The 22310-nt window shown below is 44.1% G+C and overlaps 1 protein-coding gene and 1 pseudogene across 17 annotated transcripts in view; both read right to left on the bottom strand.

Annotated features, from left to right (window-relative positions):
• NCOA6 (nuclear receptor coactivator 6) overlaps nucleotides 1–4717 on the bottom strand; it is a 119393-nt gene extending 114676 nt beyond the window's left edge. For all 17 annotated transcript variants that reach the window (XR_013399788.1, XR_013399787.1, XR_013399786.1 and 14 more), the window contains exon 1: nucleotides 4538–4717. The gene's annotated coding sequence lies outside the window, so the exon portion shown is untranslated. The remainder of the gene's footprint in view (nucleotides 1–4537) is intronic.
• A 7943-nt stretch (nucleotides 4718–12660) lies between these two features.
• On the bottom strand, nucleotides 12661–13557 carry LOC144332063 (high mobility group protein B3-like; annotated as a pseudogene).
• Nucleotides 13558–22310: the final 8753 nt, after the last annotated feature.

Raw genomic sequence — 22310 nt, forward strand, 5'->3', positions numbered from 1 at the left:
GTGGGCCAGATTTGACCTATGGACCACAGTTTGTTGACCCCTGACATAGACAGCTGTGCTATTTCTACACTATAGGTAGGATACTTCCCACGTTTTCGCCTGTCTTTTATGTCTGCTGACACCTCTGATTTCCTTAACCAAAAACTACACTACACTTGACAGCAACTCTATTATTCTGCCAAAAAAACCTTTTCACCCTTATTATCGATGAGAATTCTCCCCTCATTTTCCTTTCACTTTTTCAAACCTCTTTTGACAGCCACCACCCCAAACCAGAAATCTAAAAAAAACTCCTCCCTTTTACCACTCACAATGTCAATCGTCAACACCTGCAAATTCTAACTCTGATCAATGCCCACAGCCTCTGCCTTAGTTCAGATCCTCATTACCTCTCTGGTCTTTGGTCTACCCTCCTTCCAAAGAACATCCATTTATCTCCTAGAAATTAAACCTCCACCCCATACTTCCCTTCTCGAAGATCTTGAATGCCTCTTTCAGCTGAGGTTTCAGTCCAAACTCCTTAGCAAGGTCCTTCACAACCAGGTTCCTAACACGGTCTTCCTAGTATCATCTCTGGCCATGCTTTCACACACATTCTATGCTCCAGCCACATTCAGTTATTAATACATTCCCTGAAAACGTGTCTTTACCTGAAAGGCCCTTCTCTCTATATCACTGGCAAACTCCTGTATCTTTCAGGACATATCTCAAATGTCACCCCTTCAAAACACCTTCCCTGATTCTTTGAGCAGAGACACACCCATCTCTGTGTCCTTACAATGTTTAATAACTCTTCTTTGGTGTCGACCATCCTGAACTATGATTGCTCATATGTCTACTTCACTCATAGGGCTGCATACCCAAAGTGAAGTGACTCTGCCTTAAAGACCTCTGAATCTACAGAGCCCAGCATAATGCTTGATATGCAGTAAATGCCTTGAGGCACAGTAAATGTTTGCTAAATAGAAGACATGCCTGGTAGTAGGAGGAGGGTTTCTTAACCTGGGGTTCACAGACAGGAGTCTATAGATAGGACGTCAGTGGGGTTTGTGAACTCGAATAGGAAAAAAAAATCTCTTTTATTAATCTCTAACTGAAAATTATTATTCTTTTTTTTTTTTTTTTTTTTTTTTTTTTTTTTTTTTTGAGACGGAGTCTCGCTCTGCCGCCCAGGCTGGAGTGCAGTGGCCGGATCTCAGCTCACTGCAAGCTCCGCCTCCCGGGTTCATGCCATTCTCCTGCCTCAGCCTCCCGAGTAGTTGGGACTACAGGCGCCTGAAAATTATTATTCTATTCAAATTTAAGTGTAGGTAACATACCATTCTAGTATTAGCAGTATCTATGACTCTGTAACAACAGAAATCTCAAATATCTTTATATCATACTACAGTTGTTGCGTATAATCTTGAAGTAGGCTTTATGCGCATCATGTCTTTGAAATTGTAATTATCAGATCCATCACTAAATCTGATTTCTTAATGTGCTGATAAACAAGTATATGAGGCCGGGCGCGGTGGCTCAAGCCTGTAATCCCAGCACTTTGGGAGGCCGAGACGAGCGGATCACGAGGTCAGGAGATCGAGACCATCCTGGCTAACACGGTGAAACCCCGTCTCTACTAAAAAGTACAAAAAACTAGCCAGGCGAGGTGGCGGGCGCCTGTAGTCCCAGCTACTCGGGAGGCTGAGCCAGGAGAATGGCGTAAACCCTGGAGGCGGAGCTTGCAGTGAGCAGAGATCCGGCCACCGCACTCCAGCCTGGGTGACAGAGCAAGACTCCGTCTCAAAATAAAAAATAAAAAATAAAAAATAAATAAAAAAAATGGCCGGGCGCGGTGGCTCACGCCTGTAATCCCAGCACTTTGGGAGGCCGAGGCGGGCGGATCACGAGGTCAGGAGATCGAGACCATCCTGGCTAACACGGTGAAACCTCGTCTCTACTAAAAATGCAAAAAATTAGCCGGGCGAGGCGGCGGGCGCCTGTAGTCCCAGCTACTCGGGAGGCTGAGGCAGGAGAATGGCGTGAACCCGGGAGGCGGAGCTTGCAGTGAGCCGAGATTGCGCCATTGCACTCCAGCCTGGGCGACTAAGCGAGACTCTGTCTCAAAAAAAAAAAAATAAAAATAAAAATAAAAAAAATAAAAAAAATAAAACAAGTATATGAATATTAGATTTGTATATGTTGGAAACTATATTTCCATATAATTGGTGTTCCTTATAATTCAATGTACTTTATTTTATACAACTAAAAAATATTATTCTGAAAGGGGTCCATGGCACAGATAAGGTGAGGTCTTCCTTCATTAGAAAAACCCAGGTGGCTCATGCCTGTAATCCCAGCATTTTGGGAGGCCGAGGTGGGCAGATCACTTGAGCTCAGGAGCTCAAGACCAGCCTGGGCAACATGTTGAAATCCCATCTCCAAAAATTAAAAAAAAAAAAGAAAAGAAAAACCCAGAACAAATGAATTGTGTTGCAGTATATACATATGGTATTGACAATCTTATTTTATATTTGCCCTCATAACCTTTCTGTTCATTAATTCTCTTTGATTATATGGGGCCCTGGACCTATTTTCCATGACTAGTTTGCATATTTCCTTCAGAACTCTCCCATAGCCCATGCGAACTTTGAATTCTTCTCTAACATGATCCAACTTCAATTAACAAAATAGACACTCTGGGTCTTTACAATTTTTCACTTTTCTTTTTTAGGATTTTGTGTCCCTTTGTGGTAAACACCTAGAAGAGAAGAAGTATTTCTTTTTTCTTTTTTTTTTTTTTAGACAGTGTCTTACTCTGTAATCCAGGCTGGAATATCATGGAACGATCACAGCACGGCTCATTGCAGCCTTGGCCTCCCAGGCTCAAGCGATCCTTCCACCTCAGCCTCCTGAGTGGCTGGGACTAAAAGTACAAGCCACATCAGGTGGCTAATTTTTTTTATTTTTTTGTAGAGATGGGGTCTCCCAGCTCCTGGGCTCAAGCAATCCTCCCGCCTTGGCCTCCCAAAGTGCTGGAATTACAGGCATGAGCCACTATGGCTTGCCGGAGCATCTCTTAAAACTCTACAAAGTTAGAAGGTCTCAAAGACAACTTCTTTGCACAATTAGAGATGAGCCAGGAAATACCAAAAAACTGGCTGCCTACCCTCTTTTGTATTCCCTTCAGCCTTTGTATTGCCAAAGTCATTAAAGGAACAAAACAAATTTAATAGTTATCTGGTATATACTGTTACGCTTCACTTCTTATTGTTTTTGTTTGTTTGCTTTTAGTTTCATCACAAGAATGTTATGGTTCATTTCTTAACACCTTTCTCCCAGCTAGCAAACTCCTTTAAGGCAATGTGTTTAGTGAGCAGGCAGCTGACCATTTCCAGTAGACCCTCTGCTACTAACTTGTAAGATCTTGAAAAGTCAACTTTACCTTTCTGTTTCAGCTAAAATCACTACCTGATTTGAAATCTTTACTTGATCTCTCAGGCCTTTGTAGTTTTTATACATTCACTCTTCTTCACCATTTTACTGGCTTCAATAACGCCTTTCGGATGACCTCTCCAGGTGACCCTGCTCTTAAGCTGTGGGCTGTCCCCTTCCAGGGAAGACACCTTGGGTCACCGCCCCCAAACAGCCGGGTCCCTCCTTTTAAAGACACACACAATTCCCTAAGTTGATAAAGGTTCTTTCCTTTCTTGCCAACCAGTTCCACTCTCTGTGCCTCTTTTGCCGGTCAGCTCCTGCACCCAAACCTCAGTCCCCTTCTGTCCCCCTTTTCTCTCATCAAACACCTCCTTTTTCCTGTTGCTTCCCCCAATAGGGGGTGGAGGATGCTTGGAACGTAAGTCTTCAGAGCCTTGGGAGTTATACAGCTTTGCAAATCAGCCCCAGTACCCCAAGGACTGCCCCAATCTGATACCAGCGTCTGTACCCAAAGGGCCCTCATTCCTCATCCATCACCTCCTTCCCTCCCCGCAAAGAACTGCTCCAGCCCTGACAGCCTAAGCTTGGCCCCCATGCCTCCACCCCAATCACCAGGTTCTACCTGCACTAGTGCCCTAAGCCCGCCTAAGGCCTAACCCAGTTCCACGTCCTGCCATCCTCTCAGCCCATGGACCCCAATCCTGGTTCCTTTCGGATCCAGTGTTCCTTCTCCACGACCCTGACCACGACCCCACTACTGGCTCCCGCCTGTTCCCCGGGCCTGGAGCGCCACCCCGTGCAGACCCCGGCCAGCCCTGCACTCCCTCAGTGCGCCGGCCCCAGCGCCCAGCACCCTCCCCACCCCGCCGGGCCGCCGCTCCCTCCAGCGCCCCCGCCCGCAGGCCTGGGGCCCGCTCCCCAACATGGCGACGGGGACACAAGCGCGGCGGGCGGGGCGGCTCCGGGCCGGGCCCGCACTCAGACCGTGCCACTCGGTCGCCCGGCGCCATTTTCCCGCGCCGGGCCCGGGCGGCGCCTCCTCCCCGCGAAGCCAGCCCGACAAGGACCGCGGACACCCGGCGGGCCCACCCCTTACGGGCCCGCGCCGCCGTCGTCTCACCTGAGCGCGGCCCCAGCCCTCCCGGGCGGGCCTTGGAGCGCCAGCCCCGGCCGTGCGTGCCCGCCGCCCTCCGTGCGTCCGTCCGTCAGTCCTCGCGTGCGCCCGTCTGTCCGGCCACCCGCGCCCGGCCGCCCGCAGCCCGACCCGGCAGGGCCTCACGGAGCCGGCGGGGAGGGGGATGGGCCGGACCGGGCCGGGGAGGGAGGGGGAGGGAGGGAAAGAGGGAGGGAGCGCCAGAGGGGGCGGGGCGGACTCGAGGGGCGGGGCATTGCCCACGTGACCAGACGTCCCCGGGAGCGCGAGGTGGAGTGCGCGCCAGCTCGCTTGGGTGCTGTGTGCTTAGTGCTGGGATCTCGTGGGTCTCTGTCGGCTTCCCAGTGCTATTCTCTCGCCAGTGAGTCCCGCTGGGGAAACACACACCGAACAGCCTTTTGCGAGCGCACTGAGTATCCTTGGAAATGGCAACTCCAAACCTCAGTTTACCCATCTGAAATATGGGGAAAATCATAGTTCTTGTGAGGAGGAAATGGAGGTAGGCATGGAAGGCACTTGTCACCGTGCCTGACACATAGTGTCTAATAATAAGCTTCATGGAATATAGATAAAAGCTTTCACTATTATTTGCCTCTAAATCCCTCTCTTCTTTTTCCCATCATTACCTCCCTAGCAAGCTAAAATGCTCAGGAAATAGAATTATTGATCGAACGAGTGTGGCCCCTCCCCACTTCCCAAATGTAGAAAGGCCTCCTCAGCACTGGCCTTGACGTCTTCATACAGGCCTGGATTCATATCTGGCTTTCACTCTTTTTTTAAAATTTTTTGGGCCGGGCGCGGTGGCTCAAGCCTGTAATCCCAGCACTTTGGGAGGCCGAGACGGGCGGATCACGAGGTCAGGAGATCGGGACCATCCTGGCTAACACGGTGAAACCCCGTCTCTACTAAAAAATACAAAAAACTAGCCGGGCGTGGTGGCGGGCGCCTGTAGTCCCAGCTACTCGGGAGGCTGTGGCAGGAGAATGGCGTAAACCCGGGAGGCGGAGCTTGCAGTGAGCTGAGATCCAGCCACTGCACTCCAGCCTGGGCGACAGAGCGAGACCGCGTCTCAAAAAAAAAAAAAAAAATTTTTGTTTTTGTTTTCTTTTTTCCCACACTACACTGATGTATTTTTTAAATTTTTGTAAGTACGTAGTAGGTGAATATATTTATGGGGTACATGAGATTTTGATACAGGCATACATCATGTAATAATCACATCATGGTAAATGGGGTATCTAGCACCTCAAGCATTTATCCTTTGTGTTACAAACAACCCAATTACACTCTAGTTATTTTAAAATGTACAGCTAAATTGTGTGTGTGTGGTTTTTGTGTTTTTTTTTTTTTTGAGACAGAGTCTCACTATGTCGCCCAGGCTGAAGTGCAGTGGCGCGATCTCGGCTCACTGTAACCTCCGCCTCCCTGTTTCAAGGGATTCTCCTGCCTCAGGCTCCTGAGTAGCTGGAACTACAGGCGCCTGCCGCCACACCCAGCTAATTTTTGTATATTTTTTAAGTAGAGATGGGGTTTCGCCATATTGGCCAGGCTGGTCTCGAACTCCTGACCTCATGATCTGCCTGCCTCAGCCCCTCAAAGTGCTGGGATTATAGGCGTGAGCCACCGCGCCCGGCCAATTGTTTTGTACTATAGTCACCTTCTTGTGCTAGCAAATACTAGGTCTTATACATTCTTTGTAACTATTCTTTTGTCATTCCCGCTTCTCACCCACCTCCCCACTAACCTTACCAGCCTCTGGTAACCCTCCTTTTATTCTCTATCTCCATGAGTTCAATTGTTTTAATTTTTCGCTCCTGGCTGGGTGCGGTGGCTCACACCTGTATCCTAGCACTTTGGGAGGCCAAGACGGGTGGATCACCTGAGGTCAGGAGTTCAAGACCAGCCTGGCCAACATGGTGAAACCCTGTCTCTACTAAAATACAAAAACTAGCTGGGCATGATGGCGAGTGCCTGTAATCCCAGCTACTCAGGAGGCTGAGACGGGAGAATCTCTTGAACCTGGGAGATGGTGGTTGCGGTGAGCTGAGATTGCGCCACTGCACTCTAACCTGGGCAGCTGAGTGAGACTCCGTCCCAAAAAATAAAAATAAAAAATTTGTTGCTTCCACAAATAAGTGAGAATATGTGAAGTTTGTGTTTCTGTACCTGGCTTCTTTCACGTAACATAATGACCTCCAGTTCCATCCATATTGTTGCAAATGACAGGATCTCACTTTTTAAATGGCAGAATAGTATTCCATTGTGTATATGCACATTTTATTTATCCATTCATCTGTTGATGGACACTTAGGCTGCTTCCAAATCTTGGCTATTGTGAATAGGGCTGCAGTAAACATGCGAGTGCAGATCTTTTCCATACACTGATTTCCTTTTTTCTGGTGTATACCTGAGTGGGATTGCTGGATGGTATGGTAGCTGTCTTTGGCTTTTGCTCTTGATAGCTGTCCTTGCCTCTCTGAACTTGAGCTTCTTTATCTGTAAAATGGGAGTTAGGGGTCTGTTCTGAGCATCACAGGAGATGGAGGATGAGCAGGTAGATGTAAACTAATTAAACAGATCAGTCCTACTGATCCCATAGAAGAAAGGGAGTCAGGAACCCTTTCATTCCATCTATATTTACTGAGTACACACAGTGTGCTTGAACTGGGATACCCACCATCTTTTCGCATTACCCTGACCGCCCTCTAATCTATTCTCCACCCTGCTGTCAGAGTAATGTTTCTAATGATCAGAAATCTGATCATGTCACTACCCTACTTAAAAGTATCTGATGATGGCCAGGTACAGTGGCTCGTGCCTATAATCCCAACACTTTGGGAGGCTGAGGCAGGTGGATCTCTTGAGCCCGGAGTTCGAGACTACCCTGAGCAACATGGCAAACCCTGTCTCAACAAAAAATACAAAAATGGCTGGGCTCAGTGGCTCACACCTGTAATCCCAGCACTTTGGGAGGTCAAGGTGGGCGGATCACCTCAGCTCGGAAGTTCGAGACTAGCCTGGCAACATGGCGAAACCCCATCTCTACTAAAAATACAAAAATTAGCTGGGCATGATGGTGCACACCTGTAGTCCCAGCTACTCGGGAGGCTGAGGCATGAGGCAAGAATCACATGGGCTGGGAGGTAGAGGCTTCAGTGAGCCGAGATAACACCAGTGCACTCCTGCCTGGGTGGCAAAGGGAGACCGTGTCTCAAGAAAACAAGACAAAAACATAGCAGGCATGGTGCTGCACGCCTGTGACCCAAGTCACACGGGAAGTTGAGGTGGGAGGATTGCTTGAGCCTGGGAGGTTGAGGCTGCAGTAAGCTGAGATCATACCACTGCACTCCAGCCTGGGCAATAGAGTGAGACTCTGTCTCAAAAGAAAAAAAAAAAAAATCTGATGGCTCTACATTGCTCTTAAGATAAAAGTCAAATAAATGTTGGCCTCCTCACATCTCTAGATTTATCTCAGGGCCCTCTTCCCCTTTCTCTGGGTTGCAACTACAGTGATATTTCTTACACATTGTTCTCCCTCCCTTCTGAGAACCCTTGTACATGCTGATCCCCCACCTGCAATGCTCTCCCCACTTAGATAACTCTCAGCCTTCAGATCCCAATTCAAACAGGGCTACTCCAAGGATACTTTACCTGACCCATTCCCAGACAGGTTTTCTTAGCACGATGTGCTTGTCCTCAATAGAATGTACTAAGTCATTATTACCTGTCTTTGCCACTAGACTATGGACACAATAAGGAAGAAAACCTTATCCATCTTGTTTAACACTGTTTCCTCAGCACATAGCACAGCGCCTGGCACAGAGTAGGTGCTCAATAAGTATTTGCTGCATTTGTGAATCCTAAGCACAATGCTAGGTACTGGGCCCAAGAGGGCAGAGAGGAGCAAAGAGAACCACAGGCAACCGCAACAGGGGGGCACCTTAGACCTTTGAGCCTATGAAATTAACACCAAAGAAATTTAAAATATCCTGGGGAAAAAAACTTTTCTGAAGCTTTTTATTTTAACTTTTAAAAACTGAAATTTATACACAATAAAATGAAAAAATATTACGTGTATATCTAATAATTTTTTTGCCTACATTCCTGTGTTACCAACATCTAGATCAAGTTATAGATCTATCAACCCAGAAAGTTCTCATTTGTTCTCTTTTATATGTTCCCTTCCAATAAATACCTGCTCCCCCAAATGTAACCATTATTCCGACTTCTAGCACCGTAGATTAACTTTGACAGTTCTTGATCTCCATAGAAACAGAACCAAACAGTTTGTACTTTTGTGTTAGCCTGGAAATCTGACATAGCCAAAGAATGATTTTTTGGATAAAGATACAATGAATGAATGACTTGATTAATTTACCTGAAAGATTGAATGAAAAGCTCTGGCTACTTCCTCCTGTAGATACAGAGGTCTTGACAACAGCCAGCCCAGAGGCTGAGAAGACCTCATTGACATACTTCCAAACCCACAAAGACTTCTAGAGGTAAGAAAGCTCTGGAAGATTCCAGAAACTCTGCAATAAGACTGGGTGCTACGGCTCACGCCTGTAATTCCAGCACTTTGGGAGGCCAAGGCAGGAGGATTGCTTGAGTCCAGGAGTTCAAGACCAGCCTAGGCAACACAGTAAGACTTCATCTCTACAAAAAATTAAAAATTTAGCTGGCCATGGTCATGTGTGCCCGTAATCCCAACTATTCATGAGATTGAGGTGAGGTGGAAGGATCACTTGAGCCTGGGAATTGGAGGCTACAGTGAGCCAAGATCATATCACTGCTCTCCAGCCTGGGTGACAGAGTAAGACCCTGTCTCAAAAAAAAAAGGCAAAGGACTTGAATAGACATTTCTTCAAAGAAGATATACAAATGACTAATAAGCACGCAAAAAGATGTTCAATCTCTGTAGTCATTAAAGAAATGCAAATCAAAACCATAATGAGATACCACTTCATACCCATTTTATTTATTTATTTATTTATTTATTTATTGAGACAGAATCTCTGTCGCCCAGCCTGGAGTGCAGTGGTGTGATCTCAGCTCACTGCAACCTCCGCCTCCCAGGTTCAAGCAATTCTTGTGCCTCAGCCCCTGAAGTAGCTGGAATTACAGGCGCGCACCACCATGGCCAGCTAATTTTTGTATTTTTCTTTTTTATTTATTTATTTATTTTTATTTATTTATTTTTTTTGGAGACGGAGTCTCGCTCTGTCGCCCAGGCTGGAGTGCAGTGGCCGGATCTCAGCTCACTGCAAGCTCCGCCTCCCGGGTTCACGCCATTCTCCTGCCTCAGCCTCCCGAGTAGCTGGGACTACAGGCGCCCGCCACCTCGCCCGGCTAGTTTTTTGTATTTTTTAGTAGAGACGGGGTTTCACTGTGTTAGCCAGGATGGTCTCGATCTCCTGACCTCGTGATCCGCCCGTCTCAGCCTCCCAAAGTGCTGGGATTACAGGCTTGAGCCACCGCGCCCGGCCCAATTTTTGTATTTTTCGTAGAGACAGAGTTTCGCCATGTTGCCCAGGCTGGTCTCAAACTCTCCTGAGCTCAGGCAATCTGCCTGCCTCGGCCTCCCAATGTGTTAGGATTACAGGCATGAGCCACGGCGCCCAGCCGCTGTTATTTTTTTAAAAGGCAAAAAATAACAAGTTTTGGCAAGGATGTGGAGAAATTAGGACTTTTATGCATTGCTGGTGGGAATGTATTTTGTTTTTGTTTTTTGTTTTTCTTTGAGACAGAGTCTTGCTCTGTCATCCAGGCTGGAGTGCAGTGGTGCGATCTCAGCTCACTGCAACCTCTGCCTCCCAGGTTCAAGCAATTCTCATACCCCAGCCTCTAGAGTAGCTGGGATTACAGGCATGCGCCATCATGCCCAGCTAATCTTTGCATTTTTTGTAGAGACTAGGTTTCACGCTGTTGCCCAGGCTAGTCTCCAACTCCCAGGCTCAAGTGTTCCACCTGCCTTGGCCTCCCAAAATGCTGAGATTACAGGCGTGAGCCACCACACCCAGATAGGAATGTAAATTGATGCAGCCATGGTGGAAAACAGTTTGGCATTTCCTCAAAAAGTTAAACATAGGCGCCCCCATAATCCCAGCTATTTGGGAGGCTAGGGCGGGAGGATCACTTAAACCCAGGAGTTTGAGTCAAACCTGGGCAACATAGCAAGACCCAGTCTCAAGGAAAAAATAAGGATTACCCTATGAGCCAGTAATTCCACTTCTGGATACTTATCCAAAATAAGTGAAATCACATTAGTACCACTGTACTCCAGCCTGGGTGACAGATGAGATCCTGTCTCAAAGTTTAAAAATAAATAAACAAGCCAGGTGTGGCAGCACATACCTGTGGTCCCAGCTACCCAGGAGGCTGAGGCGGGAGGATCAGTTGAGCCCTGGAGGTTGAGGCTGCAGTGAGCCATGTTTCCATTCCTGCATTCCAGCCTGGGTGATGGAGCAAACCTCTGTTTCAAAATAAAATTTAAAAAATAAAAAAGAAGTGAAAGCAGAGTTTCAAAAAGATATTTGTGCACCCCTGTTCAAAGCAGCATTGTTCACAATAACCAACATGTAGAAGCAACCCACATATCTATGGACAGTTAAATAGATAAGCAAAATGTGGTCTATACATACAATGGAACATCGCTCAACCTTCATAAAGGAAGGAAATTCTGACACAACGTACAACATGGATGAACCTTGAAGACATTATGCTAAGTGAAATAAGTCAGTCACAAAAGGACAAATATTGTATGATTCCTCCTATATGAGGTTCCTAAAGTAGCCAAATTCGTAAAGACAGAAAGTGGAGTGGTTGCCAAGGGCTAGAGGGAGAGGGAATGGGAAGTTTGTGTTCAATGGGCGTGAAGTTTCAGTAGGGGAAAACAAAAAAGTTCTGGAGGTAGATGGTGGTGATGGTTGCATGTGAATATACTTAATGCCACCAAATTATAGGCTTAAAAATGGTTAAAATGGCAAATTTTATGTTATATATATTTTACCATACACACATACACAAAAGATTCCAGAGCCACTATCCTAATTTTTTCACCTTGATGTCCATGTCCTTAAGCCAAGGGTCATGGGTATTCCTGGGATCTGCAAGAATGCAAGATGCTGAGAAGACAGGGGCCCACTGGGCACCTGCGGATCCTGTAGGTAAAAATAGTAGGAGCCTAGGCAACACAAATACTTGTTGCCTGCAGGCAGGCAGCAAAGGAACAAAAACAGGCCATGAACTAGCAGATAGTATAGCATAATGATTACAATATTGGGCTCTGAAGCTGAAACACTCAAGTTCAGATTCTAGCTCTGCCATTTATTAGCTGTGTGATCTTGGGCAAATCCAACTTCTACGTTATACAGATAAAGAAGCTGCAACCGGGAGGAGATAAATGACTTGTCTAACAGGGTCCAAAGTATTTTCTCCTTTATATTGTTTAAAAATCTTTACATGGCTTTGTTTCGTTTTGTGTCCCCAGTAGACTGTAAGCTCCCCAAGGAAGCTATGTTTGTAATAGCATCACTTGAAATGTAACTTCTTTGTGCTTCAGTTGCCTCACCTATGGGATGCAGAGAATAAGGGCTCCTACCCCATAAGGTTGTCAAGCATATTAATGAATTTATACCTAGAAATGTTTAGGAGAAACCTTAGTGCATATGATAGTCTCAACAAGCAATAGATTGAGAGAGGCTTCTGAAGAGGTGATCAGGCTATTTCATAAAATGTTTTGAGCAAGAAAAACAGTCCTAAAACATCCAGGATTGTTCTAGATTTGGACTAGAGTGAAGAAAATCAATTGTTCTTTGATAATTTGATTTGTATTTATTGGACTTCTACTTTCATGTATGTCTAAATAGGCTTAAGCTTTGCAGTGATAAGACTGACAGTGAATACTTCAATGATGTGTTTAAGAAAAACAGTAACAAAACAGGGGAAAAAAAGAAAGAACAAAACCACCTAGAAAGTGTCTACATTTTACTGTCTGCAGGGTTCGTCACAACAGTGCCAAATCACAGACTTAACACATTTAGTTGGATGAATTTTGCCCTGAAGAAGGATATCACTTTTTTTTTGACAGTTTATTCATCTACCTTCTCCTCTTCCTCCTCCTCTTCTTCATCTTCCTCTTCCATGTCTTCCCAGGCAACTTTAGCAGGACCTTTTGCACCATCCAACTTTCCTTTCGACTTATAGTCAGCAACATCCTTCTCATACTTCATCAGTTTTGCCACCTTAGTGACATAAGGCTGCTTTTCACTGTCATTTAAGTTCTTCCACATCTCACCCAGCTTTTTTGCCACATCTCCAATAGAGATGCCGGGGTTTGTGGATTTCATCTTGGGGTGGAATTCTGAACAGAACAGGAAGAATCCAGACAGTGGCCTTTTGGGGGCATTAGGATCATTATTCTTGCCTCCCTTAGCTGGTCCATAATCCTTCCTTTCTGTATCATTGTGCACTTTATCTGCCTTTGCCATTTAATCGAATTTAGACTTCTCTCTCTTCTTTTTTTTTTTTCTGAGATGAAGTTTTGCTCTTGTTGCCCAGGCTGAAGTGCAATGGCACGATCTCAGCTCACTGCAACCTCTGCCTCTTGGGTTCAAGCCATTCTCCTGCCTCAGCCTCCCCAGCAGCTGGGATTACAGGCACCCACCAACATGTCCAGCTAATTTTTTGTATTTTTAGTAGAGACGGGGTTTCACCGTGTTGGCCAGGCTGGTCTCAAACTCCTTACCTCAGGTGATCCACCCGCCTCACCCTCCCAAAGTGCTGAGATTACAGGCATAAGCTGCTGTGCCCGGCCTAGACTTCTCTTTCCCAGACATTGTCTTCCACCTCTTAGAGCACTTTTTGGAAAATTCTGCAAAATTGACAGGGACCTCTGGGTTTTTCTTATGTTCTTCTCTGCACATCTGTACAAAGAAGGCAAAAGCAGACATCTTGCCTCTTGGTTTCCTGGGGTTACCATTAGCCATCCTGACTGTATTGTTCACTAGTCTTGAAGGATATCACTTTTAAGTGGACACCATTCACATGATATTGTAATTTGTAAATTTATTATGATAATTTACCAGTAGATGGCAGTAAAATGCCTTGTTATTACAGAATCCGTTCATTGTAACAATTTTCAGACATATGGAAATAAAATGCCTTGAGAAGGGGGTCACTTCTGCTTTGCATAAAGACATACTACGGCGAGGCACAGTGGCTCATGCCTGTGAACCCAGCACTTTGGGAGGTGGAGGTAGGTGAATTGCATGAGTCCAGGAATTAAGAGACCAGCCAGGGCAACATGGTGAAACCTCATCTCTACAAAAAAATACAAAAATTAGCCAATCGTGGTGGTGCATCATGCCTGTAGCCCCAGCTCCATGTGAGGCTGAGATGGGAGGATCACTTGAGCCCGGGAAGCAGAGGTTGCAGTGAGCCAATATCGCACCACTGCACTCCAGCCTGGATGACAGAGTGAGACTCCATCTCAAAAAAAAGAAAAAAGAAAAAAAAAAGTAGGGGGCTTACTATGGGCAAGCCATGGCTTGCTCTTCAGGAAAAAAAATATTGAAAAAATAGAAGAAATAGAGTAATCATTACACAATTTTAAAAAATGGAAGAGTATCAAGTGACCACATACACACACACAAAGGTGGGGGTGGGGGAGAAAAAAATCTGTTTTCAAAAATATTCTGAAATTGTAAAGCTTTTTATTAGAGTATAATATAAAGACATAAAAGTACAGAAATCATAAGTATAAAGCCTGATGAATTTCTACAAAGCCAACACACATGTCTAACACTGAAATCAAGAAATAGAACATTCAGCCCCAAAGAAGCCCCTTCTAGTCATTACCCACAGCCTCCAAGGGTAAACAGTATTTTGACTTCTAACTCCATAGATTAGTCTCACCAGGAGTTAAACTTATAGATTCATCTACATTGTTGCATGTAGTTGTAGCATGTTCATTTTCATTGCTGGGTAGCATCTCATTATTTATTATTTATTTTTTTGAGACAGAGTCTTGCTCTGTCACCCAGGCTGGAGTGCAGTGTTGCAATCACAGGTCACTGGAGCCTTAACCTCTCACGCTCAAGTAATCTTTCTGCCTCAGCCTCCCTAGTAGCTAGGACCACAGGTGCATGCCACCACACCACGCTAATTTTTGTATTTTTTGTAGAGACGGGGTTTCACCATGTTGCCCAGCTTGGTCTCAAACTCCTGGGCTCAAGTGATCCTCCCACCTCTGCCACCCAGAGTGCTGGGATTACAGATGTGAGCCACCACACCTGGCCAGCATTTTATTGTTTGAATACACCATAATTTATCCATTCTACTGTTAATGGGCATGCGGGTTTCCACTTAGGAGCTATTTTATTTTATCTTATTTTATTTTATTTTTTAGAGATGGAGTCTTGCTCTGTCGCCCAGGCTGGAGTGCAATAGTGCGATCTTGGCTTACTGCAACTTTTGCCTCCTGGGTTCAGGCAATTCTCTGACCTCAGCCTCCCGTGTAGCTAGGACTACAGGTGTATGCCACCACGCCCGGTTAATTTCTTTTGTATTTTTTAGTAGAGACAAGGTTTCACTGTGTTGCCCAGGCTGGTCCTGAACTCCTGAGCTCAGGCAATCCGCATGCCTTGGCCTCCCAAAGTGGTAGGATTACAGGCATCAGCCACCACACCTAGCCGGAGCTTTTTTGTTTTGTTTTTCTTTTTTTTTTTTTTAGATGGGAGTTTTGCTCTTGTTGCCCAGGCTGGAGTGCAATGGCGTGATCTCGGCTCATTGCAACCTCCACCTCCTGGGTTCAAACAATTCTCCTACCTTAGCCTCCCGAGTAGGTGGGATCACAGGCACCTGCCACCGCGCCTGGCTAATTTTTTGTATTTTTAGTAGAGATGGGATTTCTCCATGGTGGTCAGGCTGGGCTCAAACTCCCGACCCCAGGTGATCCGCCCACCTTGGCCTCCCAAAGTGCTGGGATTACAGGCTTGAGCCACCGCACCCAGGCCAGAGTTATTTTAAATTTTACTACCATGAACATTCTTGTACATGTCTTTGGATGAACATGTGTACAATTTTTTTGCTGGATAAAAACCTAGGACTAGGATTGCTGGGTCATAGAGTTTGCATTCAGCTCTTAGCTGATATTACCAAATCCTATGTCTTTTTTAAAACAGCTTTATTGACAGGCTGGGCGCGGCGACTCACGCCTGTAATCCAAGCACCTTTGCAGACTGAGGCGGGTGGATCACCTGAGGTCAGGAGTTCAGACCAGCCTGGCCAACATGGTGAAACCCCATCTCTACTAAAAATACAAAGATTAGCTGGGCATGGTGGTGGGTGCCTGTAATCCCAGCTACTCAGGAGATTGAGGCAGGAGAATTGCTTGAACCTGGGAGGTGGAGGTTGCAGTTAGCTGAGATCCCGCCATTCCACTCCAGCCTGGGTGACAAGAGTGAAACTCTGTCTCAAAACAAAAAACAAAACAAACAAAAAACAATTTTCCCGAACAAAACAAAACAAAAAAACAACTTTATTGAAATATAATTGACATACCATACAATTTACTCATTTAAAGTGTGTAATTCAGCCGGGTGTGTGGCTGAAGCCTGTGATCCCAGCACTCTGGGAGGCTGAGTCAGTCAGATCGCATATGTCCAGGAGTTCAAGACCAGCCTGGGTGACATGGTGAAACCCCATTTCTACCAAAAATACAAAAATTAGCTGAATGTGTTGGTGTATGCCTGCAGTCCCAGCTATTGTGGAGACTGAGGTGGGAGGATCGCTTGAGCCCAGGAGGCGGAGTTTGCAGTGAGCTGAGATTATGCTACCATACTCCAGTCTGGGCCACAAAGCCAGACCCTGTCTCGAAAAAAAAAAAAAAAAGTGTAATTCTATGGTATTTAGTATAGTCACAGATATGTGCAACCGTCACCACAGTCAATTTTAGAACATTTTCATTGCCTCAGAAGAAACTCCATACTCTTTAGATATTTCCCTCTCCCCAACTCCCCCATTCCCTCAGCCCTAAGGAATCACCAGTTGACTTTCTGTCTCTATCAGTTTGCCTATTATGGATATTTCATATAAATGGAATCATATGTAACCTTTTAGCTTCTCTCACTTGGCACAATGTTTTCAAGGTTCAACCATATTGTAGCATGTATCAGTATCAGTACTTCATTCTTTTTCATAGCTGAATAATATAATATGTATTATTGTATGAATATACCACATTTTGTTATCTTTTTGTCCATTGATGGACATTTGGGTTGTTTTTTACCTTTTGGGATTGTGAATAGTGCTGCTATGAACATTCATGTACACGTTTTTCTTTCAACACCTGTTTTCAGGGGTTGTTGATTTGGGGTTTATGCCTGGGAATGGTGTTGCTGGGTCATTTGGTAATTTGGTTTGTCTTATTAAAGAAATGCCAAACTGTTTTCCATAGCTGCTGTACCATTTTACATTTCTACCAATAATGTATGAAGACTCTAGTTTTTCACATCCTGAGCAACACTTGTTATTTCCTTTTTCAAAAATTATTGTTGTAGGGGCACAGTGGCTCACACCCGTAATCCCAGCACGTTGGGTGGCTGAGGCAGTAGGACTGCTTGAGGCCAGGAGTTTGAGACCAGCCTGAGCCACACAGTAAGACTTCATCTCTATTTAAATAAAAGATTAAAAAAAAATTTAATAAATAAAAAATAAAAATAATATTTATCGCCAGTCTAATTGTTGTGAAGTGGTATCTCATGGTGATTTTGACCTGTTTTAATCTACATTTCCTTAGTGATTATGATATTCAGTATCTTATCATAGACTTATCTTTGAAGAAATGTCTGTTGAAACCCAGGCACAGTGGCTCACACCTGTAATCCCAGCATTTTGGGAGGCCAAGACGGGAGGATTGCTTGAGTCCAGGAGTTTGAGACCAGGCTGGGCAACATGGCAAAACCCCATCTCTACAAAAAATGCAAAAATTAGCTGGGCGTGGTGACATGTACCTGTAGTCCCAGCTACAAAGGGCACTGAGGTGGGAGAATCTCTTGAGCCCGAGAGGTGCAGGTAGCCGTGAGCCAAGATGGTGCCAGTGCACTCTATCCTGGGTGACAGAGTGACACTCTGTCTCAGAAAAAAAAAAAAAAGTGTCTTTTTTGTTTTGTTTTGTTTTGAGGCAGGGCTTCACTCCTATCACTCAGGCTGGAGTACAATAGCACGATCTCAATTCACTGCAGCCTTGATCTCCTGGGTTCAAGGGATCTTCCTGCCTCAGCCTCCCGAGTAGCTGGGACTACAGGCACGTGCCACTGCACCCAGCTAATTTTTTATATTTTTGGTATATACGGGGTTTCACTATTTTGCCTAGGCTGGTCTTGAAATCCTGGTCTTAAGCGATCTGCCCACCTTGGCCTCCCAAAGTATTGGGATCACAGGCATGAGCCACTGTGCCCTGCCAAGAAATGTCTATTGAAGTCCTTTGCCCATATTTTAATTGAGTTATTTGTCTTTATGTTGTTGAACTCTAAGTGTTTTTAATATATTCTGGGTACTATATAAAGTACTCAGATCAGATATAAGATGGCAAATATTTTTCGCATTTTTGGACTGTCTTTTCACTCAATATTGTCCTTTTATGTACAAAACTTTTTAATTTCGATGAAGTCCAATTATCTATGTTTGCTTTTGTCACTGTGCTTTCGGTGCCATATCTAAGAAACCATTGCCAAATCCAAGGTATGAGGATTTACCCCTATGTTTCCTTCTAAGAGTTTTATAGTTTTAACTCTTATATTTGGGTCTTTGATCCATTTTGAGTTTTTTGTGTGTGGTGTGAGGTAAGGTTCAAACTTCATTTCGTGTATGTGAGTATGTTAAAGAGACTATTCCTTCTTCATTGAATGATCTTGGCACGCTAGTTGAGATCAATTGGCCGTAGATATATTGATTTATTTCTGGATTATCAATTATGTTCCATTGATATGTTTATCCTTATACCTACCACACTGTTTTGATTACTTTGTAGTAAGTTTTGAAATCCGGAAATGTGTGTTCTCCAACATTGTTCTTTTTCAAGATTGTTTTGGCTATTCTGTGTCCCTTACAATTAATTCCATATGAATTTTAGGATCATCCATATTCATTTCTGCAAAAAAGTGCTGCTGAAATTTCGATATAGATTGCGTTGAATCTGTAGATCAATTGGGAAGTATTGGCATCTTAACAAAATTGAATCTTTCGATTTATAAACACAGAATGTCTACATTTATTTAGGTTTCCTTTCATTTCTTTTAACAATGTTGTGTAGTTTTAAGTTTCATATTTCTTTTATAAAATTTATTCCTAAATATTTTATTCTTTTTGATGTTTCAGTAAGTGGAATTTTCTTTCTTTTTTTCTTTTTTTGTTTAAGGGTCTCACTCTAATGCCCAGGCTAGAGTGCAGTGACGCCATCTTGGTTCACTGCAACCCACCTCCCGGCCTCAAGCTATTCTCCCACCTCAGCCTCCTGAGGAGCTGGGACTACAGCCACACACCACCACTGTCAGTTAATTTTTGTAGAGACAAAGTTTCACCATGTTGCCCAGGCTGGTCTCCAACTCCTAGGCTCCAGCAATCCTCCAGCCTCAGCCTCCCAAAGTGTTGCAATTCCGGGTGGGAGCCACTGTGCCTGGCCAGAATTGTTTTCTTCATTTCATTTACAGGTTGTTTATTGCAAGCGTACAAAAACTTTATACTGATTTTATACTGATCTTGTATTGGTAATCTTGCTGAACTCCTTTGTTAGCTGTCATTGTTTTCATTGATTTATTAGGATTTTCTGTGTACAAGATCATGCCATCTGCAAATAAAAACAGTTTTACTTTTTACTTTCCAATCTGGAGGCCTTTTATTTCTGTATCTTGCCTAACGGCCCTGACTAAAACATCCAGTACAATATTGAATAGAAGTAGCAAGAATGGGTATGCTCTAATCTTAGTGGGAAAGCATCCAATCTTTAACTATTAACTATGATGTTAACTGAGGGTTTTTCATATTTGCCTTTTATCATGTTGAGGAAGTTCTCTTCTATTCCTAGTTTGCAGTGTTTTTTGTTTGTTTGTTATCATGAAGGGGTGTTAGATTTTGTCAGATGCCTTTTCTGCATCTATTGAGATGATCATGTGGTTTTTGTTTTTTATTCTACCAAAAAGATATAATGCAATACTTGAGTTTTGAATAGTAAACCAAACTTGAATTTCTGGAATGTATCGCACCGAGGCAGGGTATACTTCTTTTTATATGTTGTTGGCTAGTATTTTGTTGAGTATTTTTGCATCCATGTTCATAAAAGAATATTGGTCTGTAGTTTTCTTATTATGTGTTTGTTGGATTTTAATTTCAAGGTAAAACTAGTCTCAGAATAAACTAGAAGGCGTTTCTTCCTCTTCTATTTATGGAAAGTTTTTTTATAGAATTGGTATTAATTTTTTAAATGTTTTGTAGAAATCACTAGTGAGGTCATCTGAGACCTGGGCTTTTCTTTGTAAGTAGTTTGCTTTTTAGTATATATTACTAATCTCTTTATTTGTTATACATCTCCTCAGATTGTCTATTTCTTCTTGAGTCAGTTTTGGTATGTGTCTTTCTAGGAAATTTTACGTTTCATCTAAGTTATCTGATTTATTAACGTACAATTGTTCATAGTATTTCTTTACAATCCTTTTTTATTTCTGTAAGATTGTAAGTACTGTCCCATCTTTAATTTCTGATTCTAGTAATTTGAGTCTTCTTTTTTTCTTGATCAATCTGGGATGGGTTTGTCAATTTTGTTGATTTTTTCAAAGATCCAGGGTTTGATTTTATTGATTTTCTCTATTGTTTTTCTATTCTCTATTTCACTAATCTCTGCTCCAATCTACCCAGTTTATCATATTTTGGTATGGCAGCCCAAATGAACTAAGACACTCTGTCATTTGAAAGACAGCCTGGGAGAGTTGGTATGACTACAGGCATGGCTCAAGCACCTAAAGATATCAGGACAAGGATCACCCAAACATCCATCAAAAGGAAACTAGTTAAACCCTTCAGGGAACTATGATGCATTATTATAAATAATAAAGTGGATCCATATATATTAACAGGGGAAAATGCCCATGCTATATTGGTAAATTTTTTAAAAAGGAAGTTGTAGACAGTGTGAAAATATAGTGCCATTTTACTTTTTAAACAGAATATATGTTAATGTACAGAAAAAGGTTGGAGGAATGTGTATTAAGTTATTGATAGTGAGATTTTTGGAAAGTTTGGATTTTGAGGGGGTGGATTACAGATACACATTATATATCTATAAAGTGTTTGATATTTGAAAAACTGTTACATCTGCAATCCAATAAAATAATTTAAAAAATTTTAAAGAAGTGGCCAGGCACAGTGGCTCATGCCTACAATCCCAGCACTTTGGAAGGCCAAGGCAGGAGAATCACTTGAGGCCAGGAGTTCAAGATCAGCCTGGGCTGTTAGTGAGACCCTTGTTTCTACAAAAAAATGAAAAATCAGCCAGGTGTGGTGGTGTACGCCTGTAGTCCCAGCCACTTGGGAGGCCAAGGCAGGAGGATTGTTTGACCAAGAAAGTCGAGGCTACAGTGAACAGGGATTGCACCACTGCACTCCAGGCTGGGTGGCAGAGTAAGACCCTGTCTCTAAAAAAAAAAAAAAAGAAAGAAAGAAAGGAAGGAAGGAAGGGGAGAGAAGGGAAGGGAAAGAAGGGGAAAGGAAGGCAGGGAAGGAAGGAAGAAAGAGAAAGAAGGAAAGGGAAAGAGAAAAAGAGAGTGAGACAGCGGGGAAGGGAAGGGGAGGGGAAAGGGAGAGGGAGAAGGGGAGGGGAAAGGAAGAGGGAGGAGGGGAGGGGAAAGGGAGAGGGAGGAGGGGAGGGGAAAGGGAGAGGGAGGAGGGGAGGGGAAAGGGAGAGGGAGGAGGGGAGGGGAAAGGGAGAGGGAGGAGGGGAGGGGAGGGGAGGAGGGGAGAGGAGGGGAGGGGAGGGGAGGAGGGGAGAGGAGGGGAGGGGAAGGGACGGGAGGGAAGGGGAGGGGAAGGAAGGGAAGGGAAGGGAAGGGAAGGGAAGGGAAGGGAAGGGAAGGGAAGGGAAACAGTCTATGGAGTCAAACAGATTGCTTTTGAATCATGGATCTGTGAAAGGAGGGGAAGGAAAGAAGGGAGAAAAGAAAAGATAAAAGAGAAAGGTAGGAAGGAAGGAAAGGAAAAGAAGAAAGAAAGAAAGAGAGACATAGTCTATGGAGTCAAACAGATTGCTTTTGAATCATGCATCTGCCAACTACCAGCTGGGTGATCTCTGGTAAGTTACTTCATGATTCTCACGTCACAATTTTCTCATCAATAAAATGGGGAATTAATACCAGCCTCATAAGAATGATCTACCTACCTCACCAGTTTCATCTAATCCCATCATCCCCTCGGGGTGCTCTAGTGTAGGGGTCAGCACACTACCGCTCTTATGGCAGTAAGGGTCTATTTCTAGAAAATAAAGTTCTGGCTGGGTGCAGTGGCTCACACCTATAGTCCCAGTACTTTGGGAGGCCGAGGTGGGCGGATCACGAGGTCAGGAGATCGAGACCATCCTGGTTAACATGGTGAAACCCTGTCTCTACTAAAAAGACACAGGAAAAAAAAAATTAACCAGGCTTGGTGGCAGGCACCTGTAGTCCCAGCTATTTCGGGAGGCTGAGGCAGAAGA

Source organism: Macaca mulatta, chromosome 10 (genome assembly GCF_049350105.2).
Source record: "Macaca mulatta isolate MMU2019108-1 chromosome 10, T2T-MMU8v2.0, whole genome shotgun sequence".
Classification (NCBI taxonomy): domain Eukaryota; kingdom Metazoa; phylum Chordata; class Mammalia; order Primates; family Cercopithecidae; genus Macaca; species Macaca mulatta.